The sequence below is a fragment of the Phalacrocorax carbo genome, chromosome 32 (genome assembly GCF_963921805.1).
Source record: "Phalacrocorax carbo chromosome 32, bPhaCar2.1, whole genome shotgun sequence".
Taxonomy (NCBI): Eukaryota; Metazoa; Chordata; class Aves; order Suliformes; family Phalacrocoracidae; genus Phalacrocorax; species Phalacrocorax carbo.
Genome location: NC_087544.1, coordinates 864,107 through 879,845, shown reverse-complemented (window position 1 = coordinate 879,845; position 15,739 = coordinate 864,107).

Here is a 15,739-nt window from a genome sequence, read left to right as displayed (position 1 = left end):
TGCCTGCGCGTGCGGTGCCGGAGGCCGGTGAGGCCCGGCAATAGCTTTTGGCGGTGGCTCTTTTGGTGTGGGAGCCATCCTGCGACGTTTGGTATTTCGGCGGATGTCTGGGCAAAAAAAGGATAATTGGCCGAGAACGGGAACGTTGGGATTTTTGGGAGGCTAGGCAGGCGCAGAGCCCCAGCGTTGGTGTGCCTGTGCGTGCGGTGCCGGAGGCCGGTGAGGCCCGGCAATATCTTTTGGCGGTGGCTCTTTTGGTGTGGGAGCCATCCTGCGACGTTTGGTATTTCGGCGGCCGTCTGGGCAAAAAAATGATAATCGGCCGAGAACGGGAACGTTGGGGGTTTTGGGAGGCTAGGCAGGCGCAGAGCCCCAGCGTTGGTGTGCCTGCGTGTGCGGTGCCGGAGGCCGGTGAGGCCCGGCAATAGCTTTTGGCAGTGGCTCTTTTGGTGTGGGAGCCATCCTGCGACGTTTGGTATTTCGGCGGCCGTCTGGGCAAAAAAATGATAATCAGCCGAGAACGGGAACGTTGGGATATTTGGGAGGCTAGGCAGGCGCAGAGCCCCAGCGTTGGTGTGCCTGCGCGTGCGGTGCCGGAGGCCGGTGAGGCCCGGCAATAGCTTTTGGCGGTGGCTCTTTTGGTGTGGGAGCCATCCTGCGACGTTTGGTATTTCGGCGGCCGTCTGGGCAAAAAAATGATAATCGGCCGAGAACGGGAACGTTGGGATTTTTGGGAGGCTAGGCAGGCGCAGAGCCCCAGCGTTGGTGTGCTTGCGCGTGCGGTGCCGGAGGCCGGTGAGGCCCGGCAATAGCTTTTGGCGGTGGCTCTTTTGGTGTGGGAGCCATCCTGCGACGTTTGGTATTTCGGCGGCCGTCTGGGCAAAAAAAGGATAATCGGCCGAGAATGGGAACGTTGGGATTTTTGGGAGGCTAGGCAGGCGCAGAGCCCCAGCGTTGGTGTGCCTGCGCGTGCGGTGCCGGAGGCCGGTGAGGCCCGGCAATAGCTTTTGGCGGTGGCTGTTTTGGTGTGGGAGCCATCCTGCGACGTTTGGTATTTCGGCGGCCGTCTGGGCAAAAAAATGATAATCGGCCGAGAATGGGAACGTTGGGATTTTTGGGAGGCTAGGCAGGCGCAGAGCCCCAGCGTTGGTGTGCCTGCGCGTGCGGTGCCGGAGGCCGGTGAGGCCCGGCAATAGCTTTTGGCGGTGGCTCTTTTGGTGTGGGAGCCATCCTGCGACGTTTGGTATTTCGGCGGCCGTCTGGGCAAAAAAATGATAATCGGCCGAGAACGGGAACGTTGGGATTTTTGGGAGGCTAGGCAGGCGCAGAGCCCCAGCGTTGGTGTGCCTGCGCGTGCGGTGCCGGAGGCCGGTGAGGCCCGGCAATAGCTTTTGGCGGTGGCTCTTTTGGTGTGGGAGCCATCCTGCGACGTTTGGTATTTCGGCGGCCGTCTGGGCAAAAAAATGATAATCGGCCGAGAACGGGAACGTTGGGATTTTTGGGAGGCTAGGCAGGCGCAGAGCCCCAGCGTTGGTGTGCCTGCGCGTGCGATGCCCGAGGCCGGTGAGGCCCGGCAATAGCTTTTGGCGGTGGCTCTTTTGGTGTGGGAGCCATCCTGCGACGTTTGGTATTTCGGCGGCCGTCTGGGCAAAAAAATGATAATCGGCCGAGAACGGGAACGTTTGGTTTTTTGGGAGGCTAGGCAGGCGCAGAGCCCCAGCGTTGGTGTGCCTGCGCGTGCGGTGCCGGAGGCCGGTGAGGCCCAGCAATAGCTTTTGGCGGTGGCTCTTTTGGTGTGGGAGCCATCCTGCGACGTTTGGTATTTTGGCGGCCGCCTGGGCAAAAAAATGATAATCGGCCGACAATGGGAACGTTTGGATTTTTGGGAGGCTAGGCAGGCGCAGAGCCCCAGCGTTGGTGTGCCTGCGCGTGCGGTGCCGGAGCCGGTGAGGCCCGGCAATAGCTTTTGGCGGTGGCTCTTTTGGTGTGGGAGCCATCCTGCGACATTTGGTATTTCGGCGGCCGTCTGGGCAAAAAAATGATAATCGGCCGAGAATGGGAACGTTGGGATTTTTGGGAGGCTAGGCAGGCGCAGAGCCCCAGCGTTGGTGTGCCTGCGCGTGCGGTGCCGGAGGCTGGTGAGGCCCGGCAATAGCTTTGGGCGGTGGCTCTTTTGGTGTGGGAGCCATCCTGCGACGTTTGGTATTTCGGCGGCCGTCTGGGCAAAAAAATGATAATCGGCCGAGAACGGGAACGTTTCGATTTTTGGGAGGCTAGGCAGGCGCAGAGCCCCAGCGTTGGTGTGCCTGCGCGTGCGGTGCCGGAGGCCGGTGAGGCCCGGCAATAGCTTTTGGCGGTGGCTGTTTTGGTGTGGGAGCCATCCTGCGACGTTTGGTATTTCGGCGGCTGTCTGGGCAAAAAAATGATAATCGGCCGAGAACGGGAACGTTTGGATTTTTGGGAGGCTAGGCAGGCGCAGAGCCCCAGCGTTGGTGTGCCTGCGCGTGCGGTGCCGGAGGCCGGTGAGGCGCAGCAATAGCTTTTGGCGGTGGCTCTTTTGGTGTGGGAGCCATCCTGCGACGTTTGGTATTTCGGCGGCCGTCTGGGCAAAAAAATGATAATCGGCCGAGAATGGGAACGTTGGGATTTTTGGGAGGCTAGGCAGGCGCAGAGCCCCAGCGTTGGTGTGCCTGCGCGTGCGGTGCCGGCGGCCGGTGAGGCCCGGCAATAGCTTTTGGCGGTGGCTCTTTTGGTGTGGGAGCCATCCTGCGACGTTTGGTATTTCGGCGGCCGTCTGGGCAAAAAAATGATAATCGGCCGAGAACGGGAACGTTTGGATTTTTGGGAGGCTAGGCAGGCGCAGAGCCCCAGCGTTGGTGTGCCTGCGCGTGCGGTGCCGGAGGCCGGTGAGGCCCGGCAATAGCTTTTGGCGGTGGCTCTTTTGGTGTGGGAGCCATCCTGCGACGTTTGGTATTTCGGCGGCCGTCTGGGCAAAAAAATGATAACTGGCCGAGAACGGGAACGTTGGGATTTTTGGGAGGCTAGGCAGGCGCAGAGCCCCAGCGTAGGTGTGCCTGCGCGTGCGGTGCCGGAGGCCGGTGAGGCCCGGCAATAGCTTTTGGTGGTGGCTCTTTTGGTGTGGGAGCCATCCTGCGACGTTTGGTATTTTGGCGGCCGCCTGGGCAAAAAAATGATAATCGGCCGAGAACGGGAACGTTGGGAGTTTTGGGAGGCTAGGCAGGCGCAGAGCCCCAGCGTTGGTGTGCCTGCGCGTGCGGTGCCGGCGGCCGGTGAGGCCCGGCAATAGCTTTTGGCGGTGGCTCTTTTGGTGTGGGAGCCATCCTGCGACGTTTGGTATTTCGGCGGCCGTCTGGGCAAAAAAATGATAATCGGCCGAGAACGGGAACGTTTGGATTTTTGGGAGGCTAGGCAGGCGCAGAGCCCCAGCGTTGGTGTGCCTGCGCGTGCGGTGCCGGCGGCCGGTGAGGCCCGGCAATAGCTTTTGGCGGTGGCTCTTTTGGTGTGGGAGCCATCCTGCGACGTTTGGTATTTCGGCGGCCGTCTGGGCAAAAAAATGATAATCGGCCGAGAACGGGAACGTTTCGATTTTTGGGAGGCTAGGCAGGCGCAGAGCCCCAGCGTTGGTGTGCCTGCGCGTGCGGTGCCGGAGGCCGGTGAGGCCCGGCAATAGCTTTTGGCGGCGGCTCTTTTGGTGTGGGAGCCATCCTGCGACGTTTGGTATTTCGGCGGCTGTCTGGGCAAAAAAATGATAATCGGCCGAGAACGGGAACGTTGGGATTTTCGGGAGGCTAGGCAGGCGCAGAGCCCCAGCGTTGGTGTGCCTGCGCGTGCGGTGCCGGAGGCCGGTGAGGCCCAGCAATAGCTTTTGGCGGTGGCTCTTTTGGTGTGGGAGCCATCCTGCGACATTTGGTATTTCGGCGGCCGTCTGGGCAAAAAAATGATAATCGGCCGAGAATGGGAACGTTTGGATTTTTGGGAGGCTAGGCAGGCGCAGAGCCCCAGCGTTGGTGTGCCTGCGCGTGCGGTGCCGGAGGCCGGTGAGGCCCGGCAATAGCTTTTGGTGGTGGCTGTTTTGGTGTGGGAGCCATCCAGCGACGTTTGGTATTTCGGCGGCCGTCTGGGCAAAAAAATGATAATCGGCCGAGAACGGGAACGTTGGGATTTTTGGGAGGCTAGGCAGGCGCAGAGCCCCAGCGTTGGTGTGCCTGCGCGTGCGGTGCCGGAGGCCGGTGAGGCCCGGCAATAGCTTTTGGCGGTGGCTCTTTTGGTGTGGGAGCCATCCTGCGACGTTTGGTATTTCGGCGGCCGTCTGGGCAAAAAAATGATAATCGGCCGAGAATGGGAACGTTTGGATTTTTGGGAGGCTAGGCAGGCGCAGAGCCCCAGCGTTGGTGTGCCTGCGCGTGTGGTGCCGGAGGCCGGTGAGGCCCGGCAATAGCTTTTGGCGGTGGCTCTTTTGGTGTGGGAGCCATCCTGCGACGTTTGGTATTTCGGTGGCCGTCTGGGCAAAAAAATGATAATCAGCCGAGAACGGGAACGTTTGGATTTTTGGGAGGCTAGGCAGGCGCAGAGCCCCAGCGTTGGTGTGCCTGCGCGTGCGGTGCCGGAGGCCGGTGAGGCCCGGCAATAGCTTTTGGTGGTGGCTGTTTTGGTGTGGGAGCCATCCAGCGATGTTTGGTATTTCGGCGGCCGTCTGGGCAAAAAAATGATAATCGGCCGAGAACGGGAACGTTGGGATTTTTGGGAGGCTAGGCAGGCGCAGAGCCCCAGCGTTGGTGTGCCTGCGCGTGCGGTGCCGGAGGCCGGTGAGGCCCGGCAATAGCTTTTGGCGGTGGCTCTTTTGGTGTGGGAGCCATCCTGCGACGTTTGGTATTTCGGCGGCCGTCTGGGCAAAAAAATGATAACTGGCCGAGAACGGGAACGTTGGGATTTTTGGGAGGCTAGGCAGGCGCAGAGCCCCAGCGTTGGTGTGCCTGCGCGTGCGGTGCCGGAGGCCGGTGAGGCCCGGCAATAGCTTTTGGCGGTGGCTCTTTTGGTGTGGGAGCCATCCTGCGACGTTTGGTATTTTGGCGGCCGCCTGGGCAAAAAAATGATAATCGGCCGACAATGGGAACGTTTGGATTTTTGGGAGGCTAGGCAGGCGCAGAGCCCCAGCGTTGGTGTGCCTGCGCGTGCGGTGCCGGAGGCCGGTGAGGCCCGGCAATAGCTTTTGGCGGTGGCTGTTTTGCTGTGGGAGCCATCCTGCGACGTTTGGTATTTCGGCGGCCGTCTGGGCAAAAAAATGATAATCGGCCGAGAAGGGGAACGTTGGGATTTTGGGGAGGCTAGGCAGGCGCAGAGCCCCAGCGTTGGTGTGCCTGCGCGTGCGGTGCCGGAGGCCGGTGAGGCCCGGCAATAGCTTTTGGCGGTGGCTCTTTTGGTGTGGGAGCCATCCTGCGACGTTTGGTATTTCGGCGGCCGTCTGGGCAAAAAAATGATAATCGGCCGAGAACGGGAACGTTGGGAGTTTTGGGAGGCTAGGCAGGCGCAGAGCCCCAGCGTTGGTGTGCCTGCGCGTGCGGTGCCGGAGGCCGGTGAGGCCCGGCAATAGCTTTTGGCGGTGGCTCTTTTGGTGTGGGAGCCATCCTGCGACGTTTGGTATTTCGGCGGCCGCCTGGGCAAAAAAATGATAATCGGCCGAGAACGGGAATGTTTGGATTTTTGGGAGGCTAGGCAGGCGCAGAGCCCCAGCGTTGGTGTGCCTGCGCGTGCGGTGCCGGAGGCCGGTGAGGCCCGGCAATAGCTTTTGGCGGTGGCTCTTTTGGTGTGGGAGCCATCCTGCGACGTTTGGTATTTCGGCGGCCGTCTGGGCAAAAAAATGATAATCGGCCGAGAATGGGAACGTTTGGATTTTTGGGAGGCTAGGCAGGCGCAGAGCCCCAGCGTTGGTGTGCCTGCGCGTGCGGTGCCGGAGGCCGGTGAGGCCCGGCAATAGCTTTTGGCGGTGGCTGTTTTGGTGTGGGAGCCATCCTGTGATATTTGGTATTTCGGTGGCCGTCTGGGCAAAAAAATGATAATCGGCCGAGAATGGGAACGTTTGGATTTTTGGGAGGCTAGGCAGGCGCAGAGCCCCAGCGTTGGTGTGCCTGCGCGTGCGGTGCCGGAGGCTAGTGAGGCCCGGCAATAGCTTTTGGCGGTGGCTCTTTTGGTGTGGGAGCCATCCTGCGACGTTTGGTATTTCGGTGGCCGTCTGGGCAAAAAAATGATAATCGGCCGAGAACGGGAACGTTGGGATTTTTGGGAGGCTAGGCAGGCGCAGAGCCCCAGCGTTGGTGTGCCTGCGCGTGCGGTGCCGGAGGCCGGTGAGGCCCGGCAATAGCTTTTGGTGGTGGCTGTTTTGGTGTGGGAGCCATCCAGCGACGTTTGGTATTTCGGCGGCCGTCTGGGCAAAAAAATGATAATCGGCCGAGAACGGGAACGTTGGGATTTTTGGGAGGCTAGGCAGGCGCAGAGCCCCAGCGTTGGTGTGCCTGCGCGTGCGGTGCCGGAGGCCGGTGAGGCCCGGCAATAGCTTTTGGCGGTGGCTCTTTTGGTGTGGGAGCCATCCTGCGACGTTTGGTATTTCGGCGGCCGTCTGGGCAAAAAAATGATAATCGGCCGAGAATGGGAACGTTTGGATTTTTGGGAGGCTAGGCAGGCGCAGAGCCCCAGCGTTGGTGTGCCTGCGCGTGTGGTGCCGGAGGCCGGTGAGGCCCGGCAATAGCTTTTGGCGGTGGCTCTTTTGGTGTGGGAGCCATCCTGCGACGTTTGGTATTTCGGTGGCCGTCTGGGCAAAAAAATGATAATCAGCCGAGAACGGGAACGTTTGGATTTTTGGGAGGCTAGGCAGGCGCAGAGCCCCAGCGTTGGTGTGCCTGCGCGTGCGGTGCCGGAGGCCGGTGAGGCCCGGCAATAGCTTTTGGTGGTGGCTGTTTTGGTGTGGGAGCCATCCAGCGATGTTTGGTATTTCGGCGGCCGTCTGGGCAAAAAAATGATAATCGGCCGAGAACGGGAACGTTGGGATTTTTGGGAGGCTAGGCAGGCGCAGAGCCCCAGCGTTGGTGTGCCTGCGCGTGCGGTGCCGGAGGCCGGTGAGGCCCGGCAATAGCTTTTGGCGGTGGCTCTTTTGGTGTGGGAGCCATCCTGCGACGTTTGGTATTTCGGCGGCCGTCTGGGCAAAAAAATGATAACTGGCCGAGAACGGGAACGTTGGGATTTTTGGGAGGCTAGGCAGGCGCAGAGCCCCAGCGTTGGTGTGCCTGCGCGTGCGGTGCCGGAGGCCGGTGAGGCCCGGCAATAGCTTTTGGCGGTGGCTCTTTTGGTGTGGGAGCCATCCTGCGACGTTTGGTATTTTGGCGGCCGCCTGGGCAAAAAAATGATAATCGGCCGACAATGGGAACGTTTGGATTTTTGGGAGGCTAGGCAGGCGCAGAGCCCCAGCGTTGGTGTGCCTGCGCGTGCGGTGCCGGAGGCCGGTGAGGCCCGGCAATAGCTTTTGGCGGTGGCTGTTTTGCTGTGGGAGCCATCCTGCGACGTTTGGTATTTCGGCGGCCGTCTGGGCAAAAAAATGATAATCGGCCGAGAAGGGGAACGTTGGGATTTTGGGGAGGCTAGGCAGGCGCAGAGCCCCAGCGTTGGTGTGCCTGCGCGTGCGGTGCCGGAGGCCGGTGAGGCCCGGCAATAGCTTTTGGCGGTGGCTCTTTTGGTGTGGGAGCCATCCTGCGACGTTTGGTATTTCGGCGGCCGTCTGGGCAAAAAAATGATAATCGGCCGAGAACGGGAACGTTGGGAGTTTTGGGAGGCTAGGCAGGCGCAGAGCCCCAGCGTTGGTGTGCCTGCGCGTGCGGTGCCGGAGGCCGGTGAGGCCCGGCAATAGCTTTTGGCGGTGGCTCTTTTGGTGTGGGAGCCATCCTGCGACGTTTGGTATTTCGGCGGCCGCCTGGGCAAAAAAATGATAATCGGCCGAGAACGGGAATGTTTGGATTTTTGGGAGGCTAGGCAGGCGCAGAGCCCCAGCGTTGGTGTGCCTGCGCGTGCGGTGCCGGAGGCCGGTGAGGCCCGGCAATAGCTTTTGGCGGTGGCTCTTTTGGTGTGGGAGCCATCCTGCGACGTTTGGTATTTCGGCGGCCGTCTGGGCAAAAAAATGATAATCGGCCGAGAATGGGAACGTTTGGATTTTTGGGAGGCTAGGCAGGCGCAGAGCCCCAGCGTTGGTGTGCCTGCGCGTGCGGTGCCGGAGGCCGGTGAGGCCCGGCAATAGCTTTTGGCGGTGGCTGTTTTGGTGTGGGAGCCATCCTGTGATATTTGGTATTTCGGTGGCCGTCTGGGCAAAAAAATGATAATCGGCCGAGAATGGGAACGTTTGGATTTTTGGGAGGCTAGGCAGGCGCAGAGCCCCAGCGTTGGTGTGCCTGCGCGTGCGGTGCCGGAGGCTAGTGAGGCCCGGCAATAGCTTTTGGCGGTGGCTCTTTTGGTGTGGGAGCCATCCTGCGACGTTTGGTATTTCGGTGGCCGTCTGGGCAAAAAAATGATAATCGGCCGAGAACGGGAACGTTGGGATTTTTGGGAGGCTAGGCAGGCGCAGAGCCCCAGCGTTGGTGTGCCTGCGCGTGCGGTGCCGGAGGCCGGTGAGGCCCGGCAATAGCTTTTGGTGGTGGCTGTTTTGGTGTGGGAGCCATCCAGCGACGTTTGGTATTTCGGCGGCCGTCTGGGCAAAAAAATGATAATCGGCCGAGAACGGGAACGTTGGGATTTTTGGGAGGCTAGGCAGGCGCAGAGCCCCAGCGTTGGTGTGCCTGCGCGTGCGGTGCCGGAGGCCGGTGAGGCCCGGCAATAGCTTTTGGCGGTGGCTCTTTTGGTGTGGGAGCCATCCTGCGACGTTTGGTATTTCGGCGGCCGTCTGGGCAAAAAAATGATAATCGGCCGAGAATGGGAACGTTTGGATTTTTGGGAGGCTAGGCAGGCGCAGAGCCCCAGCGTTGGTGTGCCTGCGCGTGTGGTGCCGGAGGCCGGTGAGGCCCGGCAATAGCTTTTGGCGGTGGCTCTTTTGGTGTGGGAGCCATCCTGCGACGTTTGGTATTTCGGTGGCCGTCTGGGCAAAAAAATGATAATCAGCCGAGAACGGGAACGTTTGGATTTTTGGGAGGCTAGGCAGGCGCAGAGCCCCAGCGTTGGTGTGCCTGCGCGTGCGGTGCCGGAGGCCGGTGAGGCCCGGCAATAGCTTTTGGTGGTGGCTGTTTTGGTGTGGGAGCCATCCAGCGATGTTTGGTATTTCGGCGGCCGTCTGGGCAAAAAAATGATAATCGGCCGAGAACGGGAACGTTGGGATTTTTGGGAGGCTAGGCAGGCGCAGAGCCCCAGCGTTGGTGTGCCTGCGCGTGCGGTGCCGGAGGCCGGTGAGGCCCGGCAATAGCTTTTGGCGGTGGCTCTTTTGGTGTGGGAGCCATCCTGCGACGTTTGGTATTTCGGCGGCCGTCTGGGCAAAAAAATGATAATCGGCCGAGAATGGGAACGTTGGGATTTTTGGGAGGCTAGGCAGGCGCAGAGCCCCAGCGTTGGTGTGCCTGCGCGTGTGGTGCCGGAGGCCGGTGAGGCCCGGCAATAGCTTTTGGCGGTGGCTCTTTTGGTGTGGGAGCCATCCTGTGACATTTGGTATTTCGGCGTCCGTCTGGGCAAAAAAATGATAATCGGCCGAGAACGGGAACGTTTGGATTTTTGGGAGGCTAGGCAGGCGCAGAGCCCCAGCGTTGGTGTGCCTGCGCGCGCGGTGCCGGAGGCCGGTGAGGCCCAGCAATAGCTTTTGGCGGTGGCTCTTTTGGTGTGGGAGCCATCCTGCGACGTTTGGTATTTCGGCGGCCGTCTGGGCAAAAAAATGATAATCGGCCGAGAACGGGAACGTTGGGATTTTTGGGAGGCTAGGCAGGCGCAGAGCCCCAGCGTTGGTGTGCCTGCGCGTGTGGTGCCGGAGGCCGGTGAGGCCCGGCAATAGCTTTTGGCGGTGGCTGTTTTGGTGTGGGAGCCATCCTGCGACGTTTGGTATTTCGGCGGCCGTCTGGGCAAAAAAATGATAATCGGCCGAGAACGGGAACGTTGGGAGTTTTGGGAGGCTAGGCAGGCGCAGAGCCCCAGCGTTGGTGTGCCTGCGCGTGCGGTGCCGGAGGCCGGTGAGGCCCGGCAATAGCTTTTGGCGGTGGCTCTTTTGGTGTGGGAGCCATCCTGCGACGTTTGGTATTTCGGCGGCCGTCTGGGCAAAAAAATGATAATCGGCCGAGAACGGGAACGTTGGGAGTTTTGGGAGGCTAGGCAGGCGCAGAGCCCCAGCGTCGGTGTGCCTGCGCGTGCGGTGCCGGAGGCCGGTGAGGCCCGGCAATAGCTTTTGGCGGTGGCTCTTTTTGTGTGGGAGCCATCCTGCGACGTTTGGTATTTCGGCGGCCGTCTGGGCAAAAAAATGATAACTGGCCGAGAACGGGAACGTTGGGATTTTTGGGAGGCTAGGCAGGCGCAGAGCCCCAGCGTTGGTGTGCCTGCGCGTGCGGTGCCGGAGGCCGGTGAGGCCCGGCAATAGCTTTTGGCGGTGGCTCTTTTGGTGTGGGAGCCATCCTGCGACGTTTGGTATTTCGGCGGCCGTCTGGGCAAAAAAATGATAATCGGCCGAGAATGGGAACGTTTGGATTTTCGGGAGGCTAGGCAGGCGCAGAGCCCCAGCGTTGGTGTGCCTGCGCGTGCGGTGCCGGCGGCCGGTGAGGCCCGGCAATAGCTTTTGGCGGTGGCTCTTTTGGTGTGGGAGCCATCCTGCGACGTTTGGTATTTCGGCGGCCGTCTGGGCAAAAAAATGATAATCGGCCGAGAACGGGAACGTTGGGATTTTTGGGAGGCTAGGCAGGCGCAGAGCCCCAGCGTTGGTGTGCCTGCGCGTGCGGTGCCGGAGGCCGGTGAGGCCCGGCAATAGCTTTTGGCGGTGGCTCTTTTGGTGTGGGAGCCATCCTGCGACGTTTGGTATTTCGGCGGCCGTCTGGGCAAAAAAATGATAACTGGCCGAGAACGGGAACGTTTCGATTTTTGGGAGGCTAGGCAGGCGCAGAGCCCCAGCGTTGGTGTGCCTGCGCGTGCGGTGCCGGAGGCCGGTGAGGCCCGGCAATAGCTTTTGGCGGTGGCTCTTTTGGTGTGGGAGCCATCCTGCGACGTTTGGTATTTCGGCGGCCGTCTGGGCAAAAAAATGATAACTGGCCGAGAACGGGAACGTTGGGATTTTTGGGAGGCTAGGCAGGCGCAGAGCCCCAGCGTTGGTGTGCCTGCGCGTGCGGTGCCGGAGGCCGGTGAGGCCCGGCAATAGCTTTTGGCGGTGGCTGTTTTGGTGTGGGAGCCATCCTGCGACGTTTGGTATTTCGGTGGCCGTCTGGGCAAAAAAATGATAATCGGCCGAGAACGGGAACGTTGGGAGTTTTGGGAGGCTAGGCAGGCGCAGAGCCCCAGCGTTGGTGTGCCTGCGCGTGCGGTGCCGGAGGCCGGTGAGGCCCGGCAATAGCTTTTGGCGGTGGCTCTTTTGGTGTGGGAGCCATCCTGCGACGTTTGGTATTTCGGCGGCCGTCTGGGCAAAAAAATGATAATCGGCCGAGAACGGGAACGTTGGGATTTTTGGGAGGCTAGGCAGGCGCAGAGCCCCAGCGTTGGTGTGCCTGCGCGTGCGGTGCCGGAGGCCGGTGAGGCCCGGCAATAGCTTTTGGCGGTGGCTCTTTTGGTGTGGGAGCCATCCTGCGACGTTTGGTATTTCGGCGGCCGTCTGGGCAAAAAAATGATAACTGGCCGAGAACGGGAACGTTGGGATTTTTGGGAGGCTAGGCAGGCGCAGAGCCCCAGCGTTGGTGTGCCTGCGCGTGCGGTGCCGGAGGCCGGTGAGGCCCGGCAATAGCTTTTGGCGGTGGCTCTTTTGGTGTGGGAGCCATCCTGCGACGTTTGGTATTTTGGCGGCCGCCTGGGCAAAAAAATGATAATCGGCCGACAATGGGAACGTTTGGATTTTTGGGAGGCTAGGCAGGCGCAGAGCCCCAGCGTTGGTGTGCCTGCGCGTGCGGTGCCGGAGGCCGGTGAGGCCCGGCAATAGCTTTTGGCGGTGGCTCTTTTGGTGTGGGAGCCATCCTGCGACGTTTGGTATTTCGGCGGCCGTCTGGGCAAAAAAATGATAATCAGCCGAGAACGGGAACGTTTGGATTTTTGGGAGGCTAGGCAGGCGCAGAGCCCCAGCGTTGGTGTGCCTGCGCGTGCGGTGCCGGAGGCCGGTGAGGCCCGGCAATAGCTTTTGGCGGTGGCTCTTTTGGTGTGGGAGCCATCCTGCGACGTTTGGTATTTCGGCGGCCGTCTGGGCAAAAAAATGATAATCGGCCGAGAACGGGAATGTTTGGATTTTTGGGAGGCTAGGCAGGCGCAGAGCCCCAGCGTTGGTGTGCCTGCGCGTGCGGTGCCGGAGGCCGGTGAGGCCCGGCAATAGCTTTTGGCGGTGGCTCTTTTGGTGTGGGAGCCATCCTGCGACGTTTGGTATTTCGGCGGCCGTCTGGGCAAAAAAATGATAATCGGCCGAGAATGGGAACGTTTGGATTTTTGGGAGGCTAGGCAGGCGCAGAGCCCCAGCGTTGGTGTGCCTGCGCGTGCGGTGCCGGAGGCCGGTGAGGCCCGGCAATAGCTTTTGGCGGTGGCTGTTTTGGTGTGGGAGCCATCCTGTGATATTTGGTATTTCGGCGGCCGTCTGGGCAAAAAAATGATAATCGGCCGAGAATGGGAACGTTTGGATTTTTGGGAGGCTAGGCAGGCGCAGAGCCCCAGCGTTGGTGTGCCTGCGCGTGCGGTGCCGGAGGCCGGTGAGGCCCGGCAATAGCTTTTGGCGGTGGCTGTTTTGGTGTGGGAGCCATCCTGCGACGTTTGGTATTTCGGCGGCCGTCTGGGCAAAAAAATGATAATCGGCCGAGAACGGGAACGTTTGGATTTTTGGGAGGCTAGGCAGGCGCAGAGCCCCAGCGTTGGTGTGCCTGCGCGTGCGGTGCCGGAGGCCGGTGAGGCCCGGCAATAGCTTTTGGCGGTGGCTCTTTTGGTGTGGGAGCCATCCTGCGACGTTTGGTATTTCGGCGGCCGTCTGGGCAAAAAAATGATAATCGGCCGAGAATGGGAACGTTGGGATTTTTGGGAGGCTAGGCAGGCGCAGAGCCCCAGCGTTGGTGTGCCTGCGCGTGTGGTGCCGGAGGCCGGTGAGGCCCGGCAATAGCTTTTGGCAGTGGCTGTTTTGGTGTGGGAGCCATCCTGCGACGTTTGGTATTTCGGTGGCCGTCTGGGCAAAAAAATGATAATCGGCCGAGAATGGGAACGTTTGGATTTTTGGGAGGCTAGGCAGGCGCAGAGCCCCAGCGTTGGTGTGCCTGCGCGTGCGGTGCCGGAGGCTGGTGAGGCCCGGCAATAGCTTTTGGCGGTGGCTCTTTTGGTGTGGGAGCCATCCTGCGACGTTTGGTATTTCGGTGGCCGTCTGGGCAAAAAAATGATAATCGGCCGAGAACGGGAACGTTGGGATTTTTGGGAGGCTAGGCAGGCGCAGAGCCCCAGCGTTGGTGTGCCTGCGCGTGCGGTGCCGGAGGCCGGTGAGGCCCGGCAATAGCTTTTGGTGGTGGCTGTTTTGGTGTGGGAGCCATCCTGCGACGTTTGGTATTTCGGCGGCCGTCTGGGCAAAAAAATGATAATCGGCCGAGAACGGGAACGTTGGGATTTTTGGGAGGCTAGGCAGGCGCAGAGCCCCAGCGTTGGTGTGCCTGCGCGTGCGGTGCCGGAGGCCGGTGAGGCCCGGCAATAGCTTTTGGCGGTGGCTCTTTTGGTGTGGGAGCCATCCTGCGACGTTTGGTATTTCGGCGGCCGTCTGGGCAAAAAAATGATAATCGGCCGAGAATGGGAACGTTGGGATTTTTGGGAGGCTAGGCAGGCGCAGAGCCCCAGCGTTGGTGTGCCTGCGCGTGTGGTGCCGGAGGCCGGTGAGGCCCGGCAATAGCTTTTGGCGGTGGCTCTTTTGGTGTGGGAGCCATCCTGCGACGTTTGGTATTTCGGTGGCCGTCTGGGCAAAAAAATGATAATCAGCCGAGAACGGGAACGTTTGGATTTTTGGGAGGCTAGGCAGGCGCAGAGCCCCAGCGTTGGTGTGCCTGCGCGTGCGGTGCCGGAGGCCGGTGAGGCCCGGCAATAGCTTTTGGTGGTGGCTGTTTTGGTGTGGGAGCCATCCAGCGATGTTTGGTATTTCGGCGGCCGTCTGGGCAAAAAAATGATAATCGGCCGAGAACGGGAACGTTGGGATTTTTGGGAGGCTAGGCAGGCGCAGAGCCCCAGCGTTGGTGTGCCTGCGCGTGCGGTGCCGGAGGCCGGTGAGGCCCGGCAATAGCTTTTGGCGGTGGCTCTTTTGGTGTGGGAGCCATCCTGCGACGTTTGGTATTTCGGCGGCCGTCTGGGCAAAAAAATGATAATCGGCCGAGAATGGGAACGTTGGGATTTTTGGGAGGCTAGGCAGGCGCAGAGCCCCAGCGTTGGTGTGCCTGCGCGTGTGGTGCCGGAGGCCGGTGAGGCCCGGCAATAGCTTTTGGCGGTGGCTCTTTTGGTGTGGGAGCCATCCTGTGACATTTGGTATTTCGGCGTCCGTCTGGGCAAAAAAATGATAATCGGCCGAGAACGGGAACGTTTGGATTTTTGGGAGGCTAGGCAGGCGCAGAGCCCCAGCGTTGGTGTGCCTGCGCGCGCGGTGCCGGAGGCCGGTGAGGCCCGGCAATAGCTTTTGGCGGTGGCTCTTTTGGTGTGGGAGCCATCCTGCGACGTTTGGTATTTCGGCGGCCGTCTGGGCAAAAAAATGATAATCGGCCGAGAACGGGAACGTTGGGATTTTTGGGAGGCTAGGCAGGCGCAGAGCCCCAGCGTTGGTGTGCCTGCGCGTGCGGTGCCGGAGGCCGGTGAGGCCCGGCAATAGCTTTTGGTGGTGGCTCTTTTGGTGTGGGAGTCATCCTGCGACGTTTGGTATTTCGGCGGCCGTCTGGGCAAAAAAATGATAATCGGCCGAGAATGGGAACGTTGGGATTTTTGGGAGGCTAGGCAGGCGCAGAGCCCCAGCGTTGGTGTGCCTGCGCGTGTGGTGCCGGAGGCCGGTGAGGCCCGGCAATAGCTTTTGGCGGTGGCTGTTTTGGTGTGGGAGCCATCCTGTGATATTTGGTATTTCGGCGGCCGTCTGGGCAAAAAAATGATAATCGGCCGAGAATGGGAACGTTTGGATTTTTGGGAGGCTAGGCAGGCGCAGAGCCCCAGCGTTGGTGTGCCTGCGCGTGCGGTGCCGGAGGCCGGTGAGGCCCGGCAATAGCTTTTGGCGGTGGCTCTTTTGGTGTGGGAGCCATCCTGCGACGTTTGGTATTTCGGCGGCCGTCTGGGCAAAAAAATGATAATCGGCCGAGAACGGGAACGTTGGGAGTTTTGGGAGGCTAGGCAGGCGCAGAGCCCCAGCGTTGGTGTGCCTGCGCGTGCGGTGCCGGAGGCCGGTGAGGCCCGGCAATAGCTTTTGGCGGTGGCTCTTTTGGTGTGGGAGCCATCCTGCGACGTTTGGTATTTCGGCGGCCGTCTGGGCAAAAAAATGATAATCGGCCGAGAATGGGAACGTTTGGATTTTTGAGAGGCTAGGCAGGCGCAGAGCCCCAGCGTT